Below are 21,859 nucleotides of genomic sequence, written 5' to 3' on the forward strand. Positions count from 1 at the left end.
TTTATGATGGACTCTAGTTGCAACTGATGACAAACACTTATCCCAACTTTGAAGAGCTAGTGAATCGCGCTATTGTGATTGACAATAAGCGTAGGGAAATGGAAGCCAGGAAGAGGAGACTTCAAGGACAAGCTTCAGGAAGCAACACCCGTCAGCGTGCTTACCCCCAGCAAGGTTTTCAGCAGAGGAACCAGGGTCCACCCAGGCAATGGAATTAGGGTCAGTACCCACAGCGGAACCCGAACTAGCCGTGCCCTCAATTTTAGCAACAGAATGGCAGTTAGCAACGTCCTCAGCAGCAGCCACAGCAGGCTAGCAACCAGACATCTCATCAAGGACCATCCAACAATGCTTCGACGAAGAGAGAAACACCTAACAATTTCAATGTGTGTTTCAGCTGTGGAGAGCCTGGACACTATGCTAATAACTGTCCAAAAAAGCAGAATCGGCAGATTCCGCAGAACCAGAATGTCAATCAGAAACCTTATGCCAGGCCACCCAACAGTGGAAGGGTGAATCACGTGTCCACGGATACAGCCCAGGATGCACCGGAAGTTATGCTGGGTACGTTCAGTGTCAACTCCCACTCTGCTACTGTTCTTTTCGATTCTGGCGCATCGCATTCTTTCATTTCTCAAGCTTTTGTTAGAATGCATAGCATTTCATTGTGTGCCATGAAAACCCCTATACTAGTAAATTCACCGGGAGGTAGCATGCCAGCTAATTATTGGAGCCCCTCTACTAGTCTCTCATTAAGGGGGTAGACTTCAAAGTGAGTCCTATAGTGCTAAGAACGGTTGGTATTGATCTGATCTTGGGTATGGATTGGATGAAACAACACCAAGCTGTGATTCTGTGTCAAGAGAAATTAGTTGTGGTAACAACACCCAGTGGTGATAGAACATGTGTGGAAGTGGCAGTGCAGGCACCACCAACAGCAACTGTGAATCAAGATGTTAATTATCAGGATAATGTTGTGGAGGAGTTTCCCGATGCCTTCCCTGATGACTTGCCAGGTATGCCACCTGACCGTGATATAGAATTCATTATTGAGTTGTTACCTGGAACTGCACCTATAGCTAGATGCCCATATAGAATGGGGGTAAAAGAGTTAGAAGAACTTAAGAAACAATTAAAAGAGTTGTTAGAAAAAGGTTTCATACGCCCCAGTTCATCTCCTTGGGGGCGCCTGTAATCTTTGTGGATAAGAAAGATGGCACACAACAGATGTGTGTGGATTATAGGTCTCTTAATGAGGTCACCACTAAGAATAAGTACCCTTTGCCAAGAATAGATGATTTGTTTGATCAGTTAAGAGGTGCTTGTGTGTTCTCTAAGATTGATCTTCGCTCGGGATATCACCAGCTGAGGATTCGGAATTCTGATATACCAAAGACATCATTTACTACCAGATATGGTTTATATGAGTATACAGTTATGTCCTTTGGATTGACCAATGCACCGGCATACTTCATGTATCTGATGAATAAGGTGTTCATGGAATTTTTGGATAAATTTATGGTAGTATTCATTGATGACATACTAATATTCTTCAAAACTGAAGAAGAACATGCTGAGCATCTGAGATTGGTTTTGCAGAAGCTCAGAGAACATAAGTTGTATGCTAAGAGAAGCAAATGTGAATTTTGGTTGAAAGAAGTTGCCTTTTTGGGACATGTGGTATCTAATGGTGGGATATCAGTGGATCCTAGCAAGGTGCAAGAAGTATTGAATTGGAAACCACCAACTGATGTTAGTCAGTTTCGTAGCTTTCTGAGATTGGCTAGTTACTACAGAAGATTTATTGAAGGGTTTTCCAAGATTGCTAAGCCTATGACAGCTCTGCTAGAGAAGAATGCCAAGTTTGTGTGGTCAGATAAGTGTCAAGCAAACTTCGAGGAGTCAAAGAAGAGATTGACTACAGCACCCGTGTTGATTTTGCCTGATCTAAGCAAGAACTCTATCTATTGTGATGCATCTCGACTGGGTATATCCGCTAGGTCTTCGTTGGCACCTTCCCTGACGACGAGCACCCACATGGTATGCCATCTCTTCCCCTCCCTGCTGTGCAAAACTAAATCTTCTCTCTAAAGTGGCTCCACTCTTCCCTTCCGATCTGTTGTCCTTTCTGCGATGTAGTCAACAGTAGGGTAAAAATGATTTTGATTGCCAATTAGTAAGATGGGAACACATTCAATCCCGTTCTGGTGGTGCTCTCTGTTTTCCAATCCGTATGGATATCGAGCACATGATTAATTTGTATTTTAAAGTTGGACCTTACTGTCCTTCGTTTACCGTCTTTAGTCCGTCAGTACAACAACTAAATTTAAGAGAAATCCATTCCAAAAAGTCACAATCTGCAAGAACTGATGTCTCAGAATCTCAATTCAGGAAGTCAAAAGGTCTTCTATTAGTCAGCTCCGACGTATCTGTCGTGTTAGAGATTATCCCGATTTCACCATTGTGATAGAGGTGGGTTGTATAATTATTTCTTTTGCCAAAACAAAATAAAAGAAAAGGAAGTGGATTGAAACGTTCTTGCCTGCAGTTGTAGCATTCTCGTATGGGTCTGATCTTTGATGCTGCTGTGCTCGTTGCAGGTGTGACTTGAAGGTGGTGAGCGATGCAAACGTCTTCTTCCCCAATTGAGACTGTCCTGGCACACCTCGGCATGCATGGCTGCTTCTCCGAGATCACCACCAACCTGGCGAGCGTCGACACCGATGGTGGTGTTTAGATCTCACCGTTCTGTGGCCACGCCCCACAGGTGCAAGCTCTGCTCTGACAACATGTGCAAGCGTTAGGCTGATCATTTAATTGTGCATATGTGGGCTCTTTAATTGTTTGTGACTACATATGTGTATTGTAGGAAAAAAAATCCATATTTTGTACATTGTTAAATGCCTGTCATTTCTATATTATATTGTACTACATAATTAATATCTGCATTTCTATTTACAGCCATAATGTAGAAAGTGCATTGACTGAATATTATATTCTTAACAAAAATCTGAAATGGAAATTACTGACAGATACGTCTCCTGATGCCAGTGCAAATGCTGCTTTTGATTTTTATGATTAGATAGATTATATGCATGGTGGTGTAAGCTTATTTATTAAATTGGATGTATGTCCCTGGCTGTTTTGTTAAATCTGTGATAGGCTTAGGCTGATCATATACTTCTAAATTTATCACCTGTTTTGAATGCATTCCAAGCAAAATAGTTGATGTCCCTGGATCCTGTACCTATTGGTGTAGTTTTGTTTTAATTGATTTGGTGCTTTCAGTCTTTGCTTCGCCAATGTTTCTGTAATTGATTGCCCTGGGAAGTGCTGTAGTAAAAGCACGACTCCAATTCCAAATTACAGAGAATTCCAGACAAGAGGGTCTGCCCTGGTCTGATCTATAAATCGCTATGTTCTTATCTTCAGTAATCATCTATTTTCTTAGGTGCCTCATATTATTGAGAACTCATGGTCCCAGTTCTTTTGGCATTAATAGATTGATGAGTTATTTTATTGGATGACGTCAAATTTCCTTTGCCTCACTGTCCAGGTTAAATGGCCTCTGATTATTGACTTGAAAACTGGCATGTGTGTGTTTTTTCATTTTGTTTCTTTATAATCTGCACCAACTAACCTGCTTTGAATAGTTTGTTTGTGATTCTACTGTTTACGTGAGTTTGACTGGTTAGAGAATTTAAATGTATCAAAAAAATAGTTCAACCCTGCATTATACAAAATTATGTGGAACCATAAAAGGATTTGGTCGTGTTGCATGATTTGCATGATAGCAAGGCTATATTCACTCTAATCAGGTTTATAATTCCTAGAAGCAAATATAGAGAGTTGCTAGATGTTAAATGTCGGTTCCTTTTTTAGTTTTTTAAGCTCTTATTTCTCCTAAACATAGGTCAGGCAACATTATATGAAGTAGCATTACTGAATTCTCACACATAATGCAAAGGCCTTGTTTGATGTGTCTGTTACATCCATAGTTGGCAATGGGAAGACTGTGAAGTTCTGGACTGATCGTTGGCTCTTTGGTCAAACTGTTGCTGAATGCTGCCCATCCTTAATTAAATCAATTCCTAAAAAGGGCCTTAAAGCAACGAACAGTAGCAGAGGGAATCACAGACTGCAAGTGGGTTTCTGATATAAGAGGAGCACTGTCCGTGCAAGTTCTACTGGAATACTTGCAGCTCTGGAATTTGGTTGAGGGGTGTCGGTGTTTTAAACCCGCCGGTTCTAACCAACTAGTAAATTTGTGCTGCGTGCTCTTATCCCGGATGGTTGATGAAAGAAGACACACAAGGTTTATCCTGGTTCGGGCAAGAGAAGGCCCTACATCCAGCGGGGGGAGGAGACTTATATTATCTTGCATCTAAGTGCTCGTAGTAGGGGATACAAGCAAGTCGAGAGAGGGAGTGAGTCCTAAGTCTCTGAGTATGATTGAGGCGAGTGCCAATATCAGGAGTGGAGTGAGGAGTGAACGGTGAAGTGTTGTCCTTGACCTCCTTATAGAAGGCCCCGGGCTCTTCCTTTTATAGCTGCAAGGAGGAGGCCCAGGGGTACAGGTGTTGCTATGCTATTGCTGTGGTAGGAGGAGGTGTGTCCGAGCCCTGTAGCGGTATGGCCGGCGGGATGGCCCTCGTCCTTGATGTCGTCTTTGGTCAGGAGAAGGACGCCCGATCCCTGTAGCCTGTCCTTTGACTAGGTAGAGAGCCGAGGCCGGGTTTGGGAGCATGGGCGTCTGCCCGAGCTCGTCCTGTACAGGGGTGCGAATGAGACGTTTCCGAGGGTGTCGAGTCGGAGTGGTTGAAACAGAGCTCGGCATGGTGAAAAAGTGTGTGGTAATCTGGTCCGGATGTCATTCTGGATGGTGGAAAGTGGATTGGACACTGGTCTTGTTGTTTCTGTAGCCTTCCTGTCTTCAGCGGGAGAGCAGGTGGCATTTAATGCGCGTGCTTCCCTGTTGGGGCAGTTGGCCGAGGTCAAGCTCGGGCGAGGCGAAGATTTCTTCCGAGGCCGAGGCCGTGATTAGACGTTGCATGTAGTCACGCTCTGGGTGGTTGAAACAGTGGTCGGAGTGGGGGAATAGTACCCCTGTATTCGTGCCCTGACCATCGTTGTGGGTGGTAAAAGTAGATTAGACCGTGGGCGTGTCGTCCTTTGTTGACTTTGGCACCTGCTGCGGGGCAGGTGGCCGTACAGACTACATTTAATACGCACGTTCTGGGATCGGAGTGGTTGGCCGAGGCGGGCATGCCCCGGAGCGCTGCCCGAGATGCCCTCGAGCGAGTCGGAAATGCGTCTTCCGCCCGAGGCTGGCCTCGGGTGAGTCGCGAATGCGTCCTTCCCCCGCGGCGAGGTTCGGTCGAATCGTAGAACTACGGCTCGCCCGAGGATATCCTCGGGCGAATCGTAGTTGTACTGTCGGCCTGTGGGGCTTCGGGCGAATCGTGATTTTGGTTCCGTGTGGCCTTGGTAAGGTTGGAAGCGTGTTTGCTTGTGACCCCTTCTTACCCAGGCGTCTAGGCACTTTAGGGTTGTGATCTGGGTACCCCTAATTACGGTACCCGACAAGTGGGTAGAGCTTCAACCTGACATTGAAGATCAACATATTTGGCGTCTCTCTGGCCATGGTATTTACTCCAGCAGGTCAGCGTATGAAGCATTTTTTACTAGATCTATCACTTTCGCCCCTTGGCGGCGTGTGTGGAAGACCTGGGCCCCCTTAAGGTGCAAACTCTTTGTTTGGTTGGCAATCAAAAACCGGGTCTGGACAGCTGACAGATTGGCCTAAAGAGGACTGCCCCATCCAGCTGCGTGCCCTCTTTGTGATCAGGCAGAGGAGACCATCCAACATACTCTCATCCCTTGTGTTTTTGCCCGGCAAGTCTGGACGTTGATCCTCCACAAATTGGGCCTCCTCATCATTGCTCCTCAGCCAGGATGCTCGAGATTTTCGAGTTGGTGGTGCCAAAGTATTAAAAGTGTTGAGAAGAACTTCAGGAAGGGACTTAACTCCCTAATCATTTTGGTTGCTTGGGAGTTATGGAAGCACCGTAATTCTTGCGTCTTTGACGGTGCTACACCCTGTGTCCAAAGTGTTGTGCTTGCTGTGACTGAAGAGGGTAGTGCCTGGTGCTTGGCTGGAGCATCAGCTCTTCAGGACCTCCTCCTGCGTCGACTCCCCATGGCGTCCTAGTAGTTGTTAGGTGATAGTTCTGGTCGTTTGTCGCCCTGTGTGTGTGGCGCGCTGAGTTGGGGTAATGGTGTGGTGTGTTGGCCTTATTGGCCTTGTACTTAGGGGATGACAAGTCTTGTCTCTCCTAATTTCTCTTTCTTAATGAAATGCCTGCGTTTGTTCAAAAAAAAAAGATTCAGCCAACTATTCTGCACTACTGCTGCCTTGATGTTGCTTCAGGTAATCGACCATATATGGACTGTTTTAGTGTTTTTCACAGCACTGCATATAGGCTTTAGTGTATTACGAGTATGTTTCTTTCTAATTCTACCTTTCTTACTTTGTGCAACACTGCAAATCAAGACCTGAGTTACAAAACTGATTTTTATTGTACGGTTGTCTAAGTTTGCACTATCATCATTCAAGTTATATCATGGTATGCAGAGATAGCACCCGCCTTGATGTTGATTGTCATTTTTTGTATGTCATTGCTTATAAAAAAACAGAGATACCCTGCTATGCTTAAGGAAGATGAAAGTGACATGTAAGATTACTCAGTGCACTTCATTTTTGCTCTTAGTTGACCTGTACATGTCTGATGTTTATGCTGTTTTGTCTTCTCTACTTTAAGTGCCTACTAGATTCAAAAAAATACTTTAAGTGCCTACTAGGTGCAATTTTAAATTAGTATTTTGTAGTCAACAGATAGAGCACACTGCTCTGATTGTAGTCAACAAAGATGGCATTGAAGAACCCAGCCAGACATACTAGGATTAAGTGAATTTGCCAATATGAGATGACCCAAATGGTTTAAGTGAATATCTCTATCTCGAGTTGGAGGTTGCTATCAGACACTACCTGTTTTTAACTCTTAGTTTGAGCTTACATCTCAAACCAAACTATTATCTTGCAATCTGCATGAAGAATTGCAGTGCTTGTTGCTTCACTTCAGTTTTTACTCTCATTTTGCACGAAACTATGTGTTATTTATTACAGATTTCACTCATTTCTTTTGTTTACTGTGTAGCAAAATATGGAGATAATCAAACTGCCGACTGAATTTGATATCACTAAAAAAGACATGGTACTGCTGAGACACCAAACAAAGTAAGTGTGAATAAGTTGCAAAATTTTAGAAGTTCTATTCGTCTAATTATTCGGATTGTCAGGAATGAGGTTGTAAAGGGTCAAACAACAATGCTTAAATATGCCTCGATGATTCTAGGACCTGGAGTAGTTGCAGGACTGTTGGCTGATTGGCTTTCTTAAAATTTAAGATCTGCTGCTGCTTAGATGTTTGTTTAGCTGTTATTGTTTTATTTCTCTTAATAATTCTGGTCATGATACAACTTCCTTTGTTATTATTCTATTTACCTTTGAGAGCAATACTTATCTTCTGTTCCAGGGAAAATAGAGCACCAGCAGTAACATCTTCCAAAATCTCTAAAGTTTTCATTTAGCAGTAAAAGCAATGTGTTTTTTGCGAAATCTTTGGATGATAGGTTTATAATAAAACGAGTTACAAAGACAACTTGAATCATTCCTTAAGTTTGGCACTGAATATTTTAAATATCTGTCAGAGTCCATAAGCACTGAAAGCCCTACATGCCTAGCAAAAAATTTAGGGATCTATCAGTCGTTTGCCATGATGAAAGGCCTCTCATACTGATTTTTTCCTATCGGCCATGTCTTTTCATGTGTTCACTTCGTCGACGTATCCTTACAGTACACAATGCAAGCACCTTGGAGTACATATGTTCCATGATTAATGTTAGTCCACTAACAGAAGATATTCTCTACAGGTAATAATGTGTTTTCTCTGAATATTTTTTGCTTTGTATGTCTCTAAAATTTTTGACATGTGCGGTCACAAATGGTTAGGAGGGAGGAAAACAATATGCCGAGTATGGTTCTGTTACTGTTGAGAGCAAAGGAAAATGGCGACTAGGCTCATCAACAATATGTGAAGTTTCTCATTTATTTATTTTTTAAATAGAGAACAAACTGAAGCCCAAGAACAACATGCACTACAAATGGTTAAGCAACAATTGTTTTCTCCACTATTTAATGCCTGAAGTAAATTTATTTTCCGAATGGTACTGCATAACTATACAGCCTTCCTCCTTTTTTAAAAAAAATATACTACTGCAGTCTGCATTGATGCCAATCATGTTCTAAACCCTTCTTATTCTCTCTGTAAAAAAGGGATTAGTAAAACACTTACAGGCGCAACCTCAGCTAGGTTTGGGTTGTTGTCTGGAAGGAGATTAGTTTCAAGGACTGAGCTGATCAACATGCCGGCAAGGAACAACTCTTTCTTTTTGCCTTGCATGAGCTAGGGGAAATTCAGTACTGGCTACACGGGAAGCGGGATAAGTTGCAGTGACAGCAAAACCAGATAGGAGAAAGAGTGCAGGAACTGAAGAAGGTTAGGGGATTGTCTCGTGTTGTTTTTGCAAGCACATTAATTACTTATTCCCTAATCTGTTATGCTAATCTTTTATCCTTATGTGTAATTGGAATGGGTTGCCCATTACTGAAAGTTAAAGTCCCTATACCAGGCCAATCTACTTGGTTCTTTAGCTTGATTTTATTTTATTCATTACTAGACGTGTTTTTGGTATTCCTGTTCCAATTGCTAAAGTTATACTCTACATCTGGTTACTGCATAACTTACTCAGTATTGCACTGACTTTCGATTGAAGATTGGTGGGAAGCACAGCTTTCTGATCTTTGAAGACCGCAAGTTTGCTGACATTGGGAACACAATTGGAGCCTCCTGCAACTACGAGGGGAAAAAAATTCTGATGACTAAAGTGCTTCGATTCTTAAACCTTCAGTAGGCCAGAAATATCTTTATAATGGACCCGAGGCCTATACGAACTGGTAATTGACAACATGGGTTCCAAAAACATTAGATTGGAATCTTAATCTATCTCAATATTTACTTCATTTTTAAGAGACATATTGTCATTTTGTTTTTTTCCATAGCGTTAGCATGGGCATGTATACTATCAGTATATATGATTTTTTTGCCTTACACCTCGGTTCAATATACAGTAATACACTTCCAATCTATTCAAACATTATTTATTCTAGGATTCTAGGATATTGGTTTGTTCCCTCTAAACAAAATCAAAATTTTATTCATGAGAAGTTGCGTAGCGTGGAAGGATAGATAAAGGATGTGTATGCTAAAACAGCGATCTCAATTTCTAATCTTTAGGCAACTTGACGTTGATCACAACACATTATTTCATAAAAAGTTATGTTTCTGTTGCAATGCATGAGCACACTTGATGATGACACTGTTTGACGATCGAAGTTGTGTCAAGCGCTCCCGTTGCAAGGCTTGAGCACACTTGATCGTGACATTGTTTGACGATCGAAGTTGTGTCAAGCGCTTAGCCATAGGCATCGGGGTCACGCCACCTCCAGATCGCCCTCTTAGCTAGCACCATTAACCAACATAGAGAATTATGACCTCTAGGCTTCAGCAGATATCTGCTCAGACTTAGAGTGAGGCAGACAAGGAGTCATATGGTTTTGCCATCGATAGAGATCTACCGAGCTATTAATTTTTTAAGGTAACGATACAATACATGTTCACACATATATTAATAATTATGGTATTAATTTTTTCCGTTGCAACGCACAGGTATTTACCTAGTTTATAAGTATACGTGTCGGTAGTTTGATTAAATTTATAGATAATATGTATAATATTTGTATCTCTAAATAAATTTGTTAAAAAACTAGATTCAAAGATCTATCAATGATACTAATTATGTATTATAAATATTAATACTATTTTATAAAAGTTTAGTCAAAAATATTTTTCAAGAAGCGAGAACGATATATTTTTTGGGACGGAAGAAGTATACTCGGTGGCGGAACTCGTCCATTTTCACGCGTAGGGCGACTATCAGTAATCACGTACACTGTACTCCTTTCTTTCAAAGAAAGACCGTGGAGCAGAGCTTCATAGTATAATTAATTGGGAACGTATCTGGTGCAACCAAGCAACTTGGTGCAACCGTGCAACCAAGACACAGGAATGGAGGTGGGATGACCTTTTTAAAAACATCGTTTTCCAGAACAAACCTCCCACATCTCGCTGAAACTTTTTTAAAAAGGTCCTCCTACCTCTATTTCTGTGTCTTGGTTGCACGGTTGCACCAAGTTGCTTGGTTGCACCAGATACATTCCCTAATTAATTCTAGCTTATAATATGTTTCCACGAGAAGTCGAATCTAGAACCTGAGTAGTGCTATTAGAGCCATCTAACCAACAGTTAACGCTCGTACCAAAATTTTTTTTTCATCTAGCATTTTGGAGAAGTAGATCTTTCTCAATTTTAATTAGGTTTGTAGAAAATAGTATCAATATTTGTATCTCTACGTATGTTTACTATGAAAAATAATGTGATTAATCTAATGACATTTATTTCCTATCACAAACATTAGTATCATTATATATATATATATATATATAGTTAATAAAGAGATTGTTTGACTTCAGGGAATTTAGAGACTTATTTTGGCATGGAGGAAGAAATGATGGGCCACGGCAGGAGCTGCTGCTGCTACTGTTACACAACCAAGGGGTCGCGTTTGGTTCGCACCCACACCTCCGCCAGTTCATTTTCATGCCAAAACGCGCCGCAGAAATCGGCGCCGCAAGTTTGGCACAGCCGCAGAACTAGGCGTGGCATGCAGCGGCTACGTACCAAATATTATAATGAAAAAATTAGCTACCCAGAGGTTCTGATCCGTCTAACTCGCTAGTTATAAATCTTAAATATTTAATGGGCTGGGGGTGCACCGCTTCAGAAGTACTAGAAGGAAGTTGGCACCGAGGAGATGGTTTCAGGATGACGCAACTGCCTTTGGAGGGAGCCAGATTGAGTAACTTTACAGAGCAACTTTACAACGTAACGTTCCCTCAATCAGCACCCTCCAGCTACCATCTGACGGCTATAGAGAGAAGGAAATCACCCGACGCGGGAACGGCGCCGCATTTAGTCGCAATTCCCGCCAACTTGCTCCGTGCTGCTCGCGCATCCGCCGCGGCGGACTCCTCGCTGCCGCTCCGCGCCGTTTTCCTCACTGTTGCCGTGCTGCGTCGTCTTCCTCAGCACCGCTCCTCTGCCGCGCCGCCTGACGTCCGCTGCTTGGTTGCGCCGCCCGTCGTCCGGTGCCCGGCCGCGCCGCCCTCCGCGCCTCTCCTAGGAGGTGGAGGCTGCGTCGGCCAGGTGAATAGGAGATCCGCCCCAACTGTGGAAGAGTTCTCTCGCGTCGGACTATATCCAGGTACAAGAATTTTATATTTTCTGGTTTGTCAATTATTTTGGGTTACAGAACTAGTTGATGTGTGTCTCAGAGAACAAATTTGTGCAATTGTGAGTGGTGTACAAGGCCATGGCAGAATTAAACAAGGGGGCTCCTGAAGTTGGTTTAAGGTTCAAAAGTGCAGATGAGGCTTGGCAGTTTTGGTTGGCATATGGTGGTCGCACAGGCTTTGATGTGAGGAAAAGATACACAAATGTAAGCACCTTTGATCATAAGGTGACTTCATGCAGATTTGTTTGTTCCAATGAGGGCCTCCGAAGGAAAGGGTAAACAAATCATGTGACAAAGTGCTTTAGAGCTGAAACAAGAACTGATTGCAAAGCTCGAATGAGCCTTATATTGGATCGAGGTGCAGGAAATTATGAAGTCACAGATGTTATGCTTGAACACAATCACCTTCTTCACTTGCTAGAAACTCGGCACTTGATGGCATCGCAGAGGAAAATTTCAGAATTGCAAGCTTTTGAAATAGAGACTGCGGATGATTCTGGAATTAGACCAAAAGCTGCACATGAGTTGGCTAGTCGTCAAGTTGGTGGATCACTTAACCTTAGCTACACTTGCCGTGATCGCAAAAATTACTTGCAAAGCAAACGGCAGAGGGATTTGGCTTATGGACAGGCTGAAAGTATGTTGAAGTATTTTCATGACAAAATTGCTCAAAATCCATCATTCCAATTTGCTTTGTAGTTAGATTGTGAGGAGCATATAACCAACATATTTTGGGCTGATGCAAAGATGATTCTTGACTGTGCACACTTTGGTGATGTGGTTACATTTGACACTACTTTTGGCACCAACAAAGAGTATAGGCCTTTTGGTGTTTTTCTTGGGCTAAATCAGTTTAGAGAAACCACTGTATTTGGTGCTGCACTTCTATTTGATGAAACAGAGGACTCATTTATATGGCTTTTTCAGACTTTCTTAGCTGCACATAATGGAAAGCAACCTAGAACTATCTATATGGATCAAGATGCAGCAATGGGAAAGGCTATTTACAAAGTATTTACAGAATCATATCATGGGCTGTGTACCTTTCACATAATGCAGAATGCTATCAAACATTTATCTTCAGTGAAGGACAAAGAAGGAGGAGAAGAAGGAGAAGGCGAAGATGAAGATGAAGATGAAGATGAAGAAACTAACATTTTATCCGATTTTAGTGCTTGTATGTATGGTTATGAGGACAAGGCAGAATTTCAAGAAGCATTTGACATTATAAGATCTAAAGTGCATAAGCAAACATGGTTAGATAGTATATACATGGTTAAAGAAAAATGGGCTGAATGCTATATGAGAGATGTCTTTAGTTTGGGAGTGCGAAGTACACAACTAAGTGAGAGCTTCAACAATGCACTGAAGAATCATTTGAAATCAGATTTTGATATTGTTCGTTTTTTGAAGCATTTTGAGAGGACAATGGCAGATAAAAGAGCTACGGAATTGGAATCTGAATTTGAGGCAAGAAAAAAATACCAAGAAGGCAAATGCACACACCTATATGTTGCTGCAAGCAAGTGAAGTGTACACTCCAGTTATTTTTGAAGCTTTCCAAAGTGAATATGAAAGATCCATGGCTGCATGTAGTAGATTATTAGATAATGATAAATATGCTATTGCTATTGGGAGATTCCATGGTGATTTACAATTTGAGCAAGAGCGCATAGTGATAAGTGATCCTTTGAACCAAACAGTTTCATGTAGTTGTGGAATGTTCAATAGGACTGGAATATTGTGTGCATATGGTCTGAAAGTTCTTGATTTGATGAATATCAAGATATTGCCAACACATTATGTGTTAAAGAGATGGACTAAAGCAGCACACAATGGGAGTGTACAAGATAAGGAAGGAAGGAATGTGGTAGCAAATCCAATGCTGGAATCTCAACTTCGCTACAAGGACTTGTCTCATAAATTTCTCAATTTGGCACATAAAGCTGTTCACTCTCCAGAATGTTGTTTGATGATAGAAAATGCACTTGATTGCCTTGGTACACAGCTAGAGGATAAACTCAATGCATCTACTTCTACTATGAGCAACCCATGCAATGACCAAGAAAATGTTGAACCAAATGTCCAGCAAGGAGATGACTTGCTTCGTGCTGCACATTTGAAGAAAAAGGAGGTCAAATCCAAAAATTCAAGGAGAAATAAAAGTTGGCTTGATAAATTCAACAAGAGGAAGCGTAAGCCAACAAAAAAGGAGCAAAGGTATGTTAGAAACTTTATAGTGTGCAGCCAATATATGCTACTGTAATTCATTCCTTAACTTAATTAAATTGTCATTGCCAAAAACAAAAAAAAAGTGACGGAGTACAACCCCAAGTAGAAGTGCAGAATGGTGATTGCAACGAAGGAGCAATTGTGGAGCTTCAAGATTGCAATGTTATTGACAGTTTGGGAAGTTTTACCCAGCTGATAGCAGCTCCAAGTTATGATGGTGGTATTCTTAATGATCACGATCTGTTCTAGTTTGGACATGTTGGTTAGATAGTATTTTGGGTAGGGCTAACTATAGTCTTTTGTGGCCTAATTGTATAAGTGAAATGGCCTAACTATAGTCTTTTGTGGCCTAATTGTATAAGTGAAATGGCCCAAGTATAGTCTGTTGTGGCCTAGCTAAGTAGGCATGTATTTCTGCTTTGAACCTGGAACTTCCAAACTGGAAAATGCTTAGTTCTACTAATGATTAATTATGGTATGGATGTCAATTGATTTTTTTTTGTTGCGCTATTGAGAGTGAACTGGTGCTGGAATTTTTTTCTGGAATCTACAGTGTTTTGGCTGTGATTTTGTTTGCTGTAAAATTTTGCTCGGCTATAATTCTTAGTGTTGTTTGGGCTACAGCAGGGCTGCCTGTACAACAGCCCAGAAGCTGTTGCTTGGGAGTGCTGGAGTCACCCGTTGCAGATGGAGACTGAAGTAAAGTTACGTTGTAACTTTGCTCAGCAAAGTTACTTAATCTGGATCCCCTTTGGAGGGTAGCTTGTCGAATACTTCCTCTTTTTTTATATAAAAAAGCATATAAATCTTGTTTTCCGGTAAATTAAAGATTCTTAATTTTAACTAAACATATCTAATAAAATATTAATATTAATGATGTGCGATGAGTATCATTAGATCAATCATAAAATATATTTTCATAGTAAATTTAATTGCGATCAAAATGTAAATAATATCTTTTATAAATTTAGACAAACTTAAGATTATTTGACTCTTCGTAAAACGAGATTTATATTTCTTTAGGACGGAGGTAGTATATGATATGATAGCTGGAGTACTACAGTACTTGCAAGGAAAACCAGAACCACCGATGATGTTTTTTGATGAAGTTATCAAGTGGCAAGTTGCATGGTTAGTGGTTACTTGTAGCATTATTTTGAATCCAACGAACAAGCCACGCGTAATCATGGAAACATCAGGAAACTCCCCAGTCGAAGTCTCACGCGGCATTGGGTTCTCATTACTAAGCAAGCAGCATGTAGAAATATTTCTGAGAGCACCTCCTACCATCGATCCTCCTTCCTTCATCCTCTTATCTTCTCCCGACCTCCAAAAGCCATAGCAATGGCCAGTTTATTATGGTTTACTGCTATAGGATGGTTGGTGATACCCATCATCAACTTCCTCATGAACAAACTCCTTTCCTACCTTGATTTTAATCTATCAAGAAACCTCCGGGAGCTGGAGCTTCACATTATCCCAAACCTGAAGCTGATACGTAACACCCATGAATAGCAACATGTCTAGGGTTTTAGCTGACAAACTGTTTTGGATCAGCACCTTCATCTCCCTTTTCTACTATGGTATTTGTTTCTTCTCCTGTAGTCAAACATAATAAATACATGTGAAAAAAACAAAAACTAACTATACAAGCATCCAGAATGGAAAAGAAACTTGTTATAGTGGGTTAGATGAGGACCTTTATGTTGAGAACTTTTCTTCTTCTACCCTGCGTTCTTTTCTACTACATTCTTTGCTCGTTTACTCTTTGCACCTTTCACTGCCTGAGGAACTCTAAACGATATTGTACCATTTCCGGTGCCTGTACCACACTCATCTGAAACTAGAGGAACCTCAACCTCACTTTCTCGCATCTTGCTTAGAGAATCATCTGCTTCCAAATCCAACTTATCTAATGCTTTCTCTAATTCATTAAGAAGTGGTTTTGACAATGAACACTTCAAGGCAAGGGATGTAGCCTTTTGAGATAGACGAGCAGCATGTGCTTTCAAGTTATCATTGTCACTTGCTTTTTCTCAATATAAAACCTTTTTTGCATATTTTGTCCATCTATGAAGAATATATTGCGGCGGCAAAATGAAAACACCGTTCGTACTAAAGACTTTAAAGGCATGCTTGCATAGTATTCCTATAAGATGTAGAAACCAGATTTCAGCAGTTTCTATTAGGACCTATTTTGCAAATTGAAATATGTGTACATACCTATGGATTCGTACTTCCTGCAAGAACATGCAATGGTCATATCTGCGGTGTTGAATTTAACTGTTGCTCCATAATGTGAATACATATGCGTAACCATGAATGTCGATATTGACCCCTCAGTTCGTAACAGTGTACAAGAATATGATAACTGCATTTTAAATTCTTCCTCGAACTCCTTATAGATCCTCTTTGTATAAGATTCAGCTGCGGTCTTCAACATAGGCAAATTTTGGACATAATTAACCGGGTTCTTTACGCGTGACTTAAAATCAAAATCCAACTCGTTTTCACGTAAGGTAGAGGAAACCTTATCACATTCTGCAAGGAGTTCAGAAAGACCAAGTTTCCTACGAAACCTTTTCTTGAAAACATTATTCATACCTTCACTCCTCTGAGTCGATGTCATATCAGCCATGAAAGAGTCACGATATACAGCAGTCCACTTTGCCCTCAAATTATATAGATTTTGCATCCACGAGTTATCCTGAAGCCCATATTCAATAAACAGTTCATTCCACTTCTTTTTGAAGTAATCCTCTGATCTGTCTTCATAGACACATTTTTTAAATTCAGGAAGAAACTTCTTAGGGAACTTATGAATCACATGTCTAAGATGTTTAGTAGCATTAAGGTAAATGTGCCAAATACAAAGTCGATGGCTTGTATTTGGGAATACATAAGCAACTGCTCCTGCCATGGCCGCGTCTTGACCGGTGAAAATTGTGCTAGGATGCTGTCGGGTACCTAGGAACAGGGTACCCAAAGGTGAGGCCCATAACCTCTTTCCGGCCCACTTGCCGAGCAAAACTGCGAGGCGGGGCGAGCAACCAAGTCCCCGTCGAGCAAGTCTGCGAGGTGGGGCGAACGACCAAGTCCCCGCCGAGCGGGCCAGCGAGGCGGGGCGGGCAACCAAGTCCCCGCCGAGTAGGCCAGCGAGGCGAGGCAAGCGACCAAGTCCTCGCCGAGCAAGTCTGCGAGGCGGGGCGAACGACCAAGTCTCTGCCGAGCAGGCCAGCGAGGCGGGATGGGTGACCAAGTCCCCGCCGAGCAACCCGGCGAGGCGGATCGGGCGACCGGCTCCCTGGCGACCGAACCTGCAAGAGGAAAGGACCGACCCAACGCTATTAAGCCACGACGGGACGACAAGACACGACATCACCAAACCACGTCCGAGCCATGCGTACAGTACCAAGGGGGACCTCAGCACCAGAGCCTCCACAGTGACCCACATACCCAAAAGGGATGGGACAGTGCGCCATGCCGGGTGTACGCCTGCGCATGCTAGAAGATGGCGCAAGGGTCGTGACGGAAGGGACGGACGAGACGGAACGCCATGCCAACAATACAGCAGCGCACGACCCGCCAGGAGGAGCCATGCCGCGTACGGGCATACCCCGAGACTGACCCGAGGGGGCCTGCCACGCACTATCACGCGAGACGTCAGCTGCGGACTCGCTACAGGGACTGGAATGGTGCGCGGTACCACATCAGGAGCACGGCTACGCGCGACCCTACGAAGGACCCGCCACGCCGATTCGGAGGGCAGATCTCTCTCTCTCTCTCTCTCTCCCTCTCTCCAGTAGAACACAAGTACCAACTGTAAAGTCCACCCTTGAGCCATAAAAGGGCTGGACAACCTTCTTTCTACACACGAGCACACCAGCTGTAACACGTCCTACTGCAATCCCACGATCAGCACTACACTGGACTAGGGCCCCGGCCTAAACTAGTATAACCCCTTTGTCTTAGATCCATCTCCGAGGCCCCGTTGCTCACCATTCGGAGTGAGTCCGCGCTAGCATCGCCCACCGAACACAAATCTTATTGTCCCCCGGTTTCCGAAACCACGACAGTTGGAGCGTCAGGTAGGGGGCCGCAAGCGTGCCAAAGCGACTTTCTTCACTCCGATGGCCAGTTCGTCAGCACCTGCTGGGGGCGAGACCCTCGCCCCGGGGAGCGGCATCACGTTCGGCTCTTTCGACTTCCTCGCCACCGCTCCCGGCGAGCTTCGCCTTGCAAGTCCCGGAGCGTCTGGCTCCGGGCGCAAGGAACCCGAGCGCTCCGCCAAGAGTGAGGTGGAGAGGCGACGTCGCGAAAGGGGGCCCGCCACCCCCGAACGGAGCTTCCGCCAGCCCGTGGGCAAAGCCGAGCGGCAAGCGGGAGATACACCATCGTCAGGATACACGGGCGAAGTCAGCCGTCGGCGGGCGCCCGGCAGCAAGCGCCGACATGAAGGTCAAGAAGTGTATACGGCGCGACCCGCCAGCCCCCGGCACCTCCAATGGTCAAAATCACCAATTACCTTCGATCGGAGCAACCACCCGGGCAGAGTCCCGCACCGCGGAACCTACCCCCTCGTAGTCGAATCGATCGTGGGCATGAAGCGCCTCTCCAAGGTCCTCATGGACCGAGGAAGCGACCTCAACGTCCTGTACATCGAGACTCTCGACCGCATGGGGATCTCGCGCTCTGCACTACACCCTAGCACGGAGCTGATCCACGGCATCGCGCCCCGTCGAGGGGCTCACCCGCTCGGGCGAATCACGTTGCCAGTCACGTTTGGCGACCCCTCCAACTTCCGCACCGAGCCGTTGCGCTTCGAGGTGGTGGACATCCCAGGGGTCTACAACACCATATTTGGGAGGCCATGCTACGTCAAGTTCATGGCGATTCCCAATTAGACCTATCTCAAGTTGAAGATGCTCGGGCCCCACGGGGTTATTACGGCAACCGCCTCTTTTGAGGTAGCCTACGCGTGTGAGCAGGCCAGCTGCGAACTCGCGTCGGCCTTAGCCGCCACAAGGGAGTTTGCCGAGCTACGAAGTGGCGCCACCCAACAAGGCGCCCCTGACGCTCCGAAGGCCAGCTCCGGCACCTTCAAGTCCGCTGAGGACACGAAGGACATACAAATCGACGCAACCGACGCCTCCAAACGCGTCCGGATCGGGCGGCGCTCTTCGACAAGCAGGAAAGTGCGCTCGTCAACTTCCTTAGGAACAACCGCGACGTCTTCGCCTGGAGGCCCGCGGACATGCCGGGGATCCCGAGGGAAATCACCGAGCATGCCCTGAACATCCAGCCGACGACCAGGCCGGTCGCCCAACGGCTCCGCCGCTTCGATGAAGAAAAGCGCAAGGCCATCGGCGAAGAAGCCGCGAAGCTCTTGGCGGCCAGATTCATACAGGAGATACATCACCCGATGTGGGTCGCCAACCCCGTCCTAGTCAAGAAGAAGAACAGGAGCTGGAGGATGTGCGTCGACTATACAAGTCTGTGATATCCTGGCCCTGGTGGATGGTGATATCCTGGCCCAATGCTTAATAGAATTAATAGAGTACTCATACCAACAAGGTGCATCTTCTTTTTCGGAAGCCTATCTCGAAAGAACCTCGGGGTTAAGCGTGCTTGGCCTAGAGCAATCTTGGGATGGGTGACCGACCAGGAAGTTTTCCCGGGTGCGCACGAGTGAGGACAAAGTGCGCACAAAAGACTCGTGTTGGTCTGTGGGAATGGTCTATGGTCCTAGAGGGCTGCCAGGAGTAAGTACCGCCGGTCCGGGAGTGGACGCGGTGTTACAAATGGTATCAGAACCGACCCTCGCAGTTTCACGGGCGTGTGTGGGCTAGGGGTTCGGGCATATGGCGCATGGCGCATGTGGGCCCAGAGTGGTCACATGGCATGGCATATGATGACACTAGACACGCAGACGTGGCCAAGAGGGAGAGGTTCCTGGCTTGGGGTTGACCGACGAGGACGTCGGTCTTCTAAGGGGGGTGGATTGTGATATCCTGGCCCTGGTGGATGGTGATATCCTGGCCCAAGGCTTAATAGAATTAATAGAGTACTCATACCAATAAGGTGCATCTTCTTTTTCGGAAGCCTATCTCGAAAGAACCTCGGGGTTAAGCGTGCTTGGCCTAGAGCAATCTTGGGATGGGTGACCGACCGGGAAGTTTTCTCGGGTGCGCACGAGTGAGGACAAAGTGCGCACAAAAGACTCGTGTTGGTCTATGGGAATGGTCTATGGTCCTAGAGGGCTGCCAGGAGTAAGTACCACCGGTCCGAGAGTGGACAGGGTGTTACAAAGTCTTAACAAGGCTTGTCTAAAGGATCCTTTTCCCCGCCCACGAATCGACCAGATCGTGGACTCCACCGCGGGGTGCGAGCTGCTCTCTTTCCTGGATGCCTACTCGAGCTACCACTAAATCGCCATGAGGGAAGCTGACCAACATGCGACTACCTTCATCACCCCCTTCGGGACGTTCTGCTATGTCTCCATGCCATATGGTCTGAAGAACGCCGGAGCCACATACCAACGGTGCATGCTCCGGTGCTTCACCGACCAAATCGGGCGCAACATAGAAGTCTACGTCGACGACATCGTTATAAAGACGAAGAAATCCGATGACTTCATCGCCGACCTGGAAGAAACATTCTCCAACCTCTGAAGATTCCAGATCAAGTTGAACCCCGAGAAATGCGTCTTCGGGGTTCCTAAGGGTAAACTCCTGGGCTTCATGGTCTCGGACTGTGGAATTGAAGCTAACCAAGAGAAGATAGAGGCCATCCAACGCATGGGTCCCATCCAGAACTTGAAAGGAGTGCAAAGGTTGGTCGGGTGTGTGGCCGTGCTCAGCTAATTCGTTTCTAGACTAGGAGAAAAGGGGATGCCCTTTACAAGCTGCTACCAAGGAGCTATCATTTCACCTGGACAGCGGAAGCCCAGGAAGCCCTTGATCGGATCAAGGTATTTCTGACCTCACCGCTGGTCTTGGTCGCGCCTGAGCCAGGCGAGGCCTTACTCCTCTACGTCGCGGCCACCACCCAAGTGGTCAGCGCGGCCTTGGTGGTGGAAAGAGAGAGTATGGGCCACGTACTCAAGGTACAGAGGCCCATCTACTTCGTCAGTGAAGTGCCGACCGAGTCCAAGACGCAATACCCGTAGATCCAGAAGCTGCAGTACGCCGTACTCATCGCCAAGCGGAAGCTGATCCACTACTTCGACCTGCACTATGTGTCAGTAGTATCCACGGTGCCGCTCGGCGAGGTCGTCCGGGCGCATCGCAAAATGGTCCCTCGAACTCAATGGGCTCGACATCAGTTATGACCCCAGGACCACGATCAAGTCTCAGGCGCTCACCGACTTTGTCGCCGAGTGGATGGAGGCCCAGGAGCCACCCTCAGTCGAGGACCCAGAGTACTGGACTATGTACTTTGACGGGTCCTACCTCAAGACCGGAAGCGGCACGAGCGTCGTCCTCACATCGCCTCAAGGACACAAACTCCACTACGAGATCTGCCTTCACTTCGATGCCACCAACAACGTCGCCGAATACGAGGCCCTTGTCAACGGGCTCCGGATCGTGGCCGAAGTGGGGGCCAGGTGGCTCCTGGTCAGGGGAGACTCCAATTTAGTCGTCGACCAAGTCATGAAGGCGATGGAGCCGCGCGACCCACGGATGTGCGCATACTACGGCGAGGTACGAAGGCTAGAAGAGAAATTCAAAGGTTTCGAGCTGCATCATAGCTACAGACGCTTCAACGTTGAGGCTGACGAGCTTTCAACCATCGCGTCAGGATGAAAGACCGTCCCGGACGGGATTTTCGCCTCCGACCTCTACAAGCCCTCTGTGAAGATCAAGCAGGCGAATGGAGAACTGGATGACCAAGGCAACGAACGAGTAGCTCCGGCTGCTCACACCGGTGAGGTGGTGGTGATGACCGATCAGCTGGACTGGCGTCAGCCCCTCATCGGCCGGCTAACTGACGAGGCCCTACCCGAAGACACAACCGCAGCCAGGCGGCTCTCCCGAAAAGCGAAATCCTTCATGATTATCGATGGGATGCTCTACAAGAAGAGCGCCTCTGGGAT

At 45.2% G+C, this 21,859-nt stretch overlaps 1 long non-coding RNA gene across 9 annotated transcripts; it reads left to right on the forward strand.

The window, feature by feature from the left end:
• Positions 1 to 1,748: 1,748 nt before the first annotated feature.
• On the forward strand, positions 1,749 to 9,264 carry LOC103629088 (uncharacterized). Of its 9 annotated transcripts, none has more exons than XR_002263105.2 (5): positions 1,749 to 2,040; positions 2,601 to 6,430; positions 7,218 to 7,297; positions 7,917 to 8,618; positions 8,896 to 9,264. It is a non-coding gene; the product is annotated as an uncharacterized lncRNA (long non-coding RNA). The 9 variants fall into 9 exon arrangements; XR_002263101.2 differs by having other exon boundaries at positions 1,750 to 2,040; positions 2,601 to 7,297; positions 7,917 to 8,286; positions 8,396 to 8,618; XR_002263104.2 differs by having other exon boundaries at positions 1,750 to 2,040; positions 2,601 to 7,297; positions 7,917 to 8,153; positions 8,396 to 8,618.
• The last annotated feature ends 12,595 nt before the right edge of the window (positions 9,265 to 21,859 follow it).

This window comes from Zea mays, chromosome 6, assembly GCF_902167145.1.
Source record: "Zea mays cultivar B73 chromosome 6, Zm-B73-REFERENCE-NAM-5.0, whole genome shotgun sequence".
NCBI classification, from domain to species: domain Eukaryota; kingdom Viridiplantae; phylum Streptophyta; class Magnoliopsida; order Poales; family Poaceae; genus Zea; species Zea mays.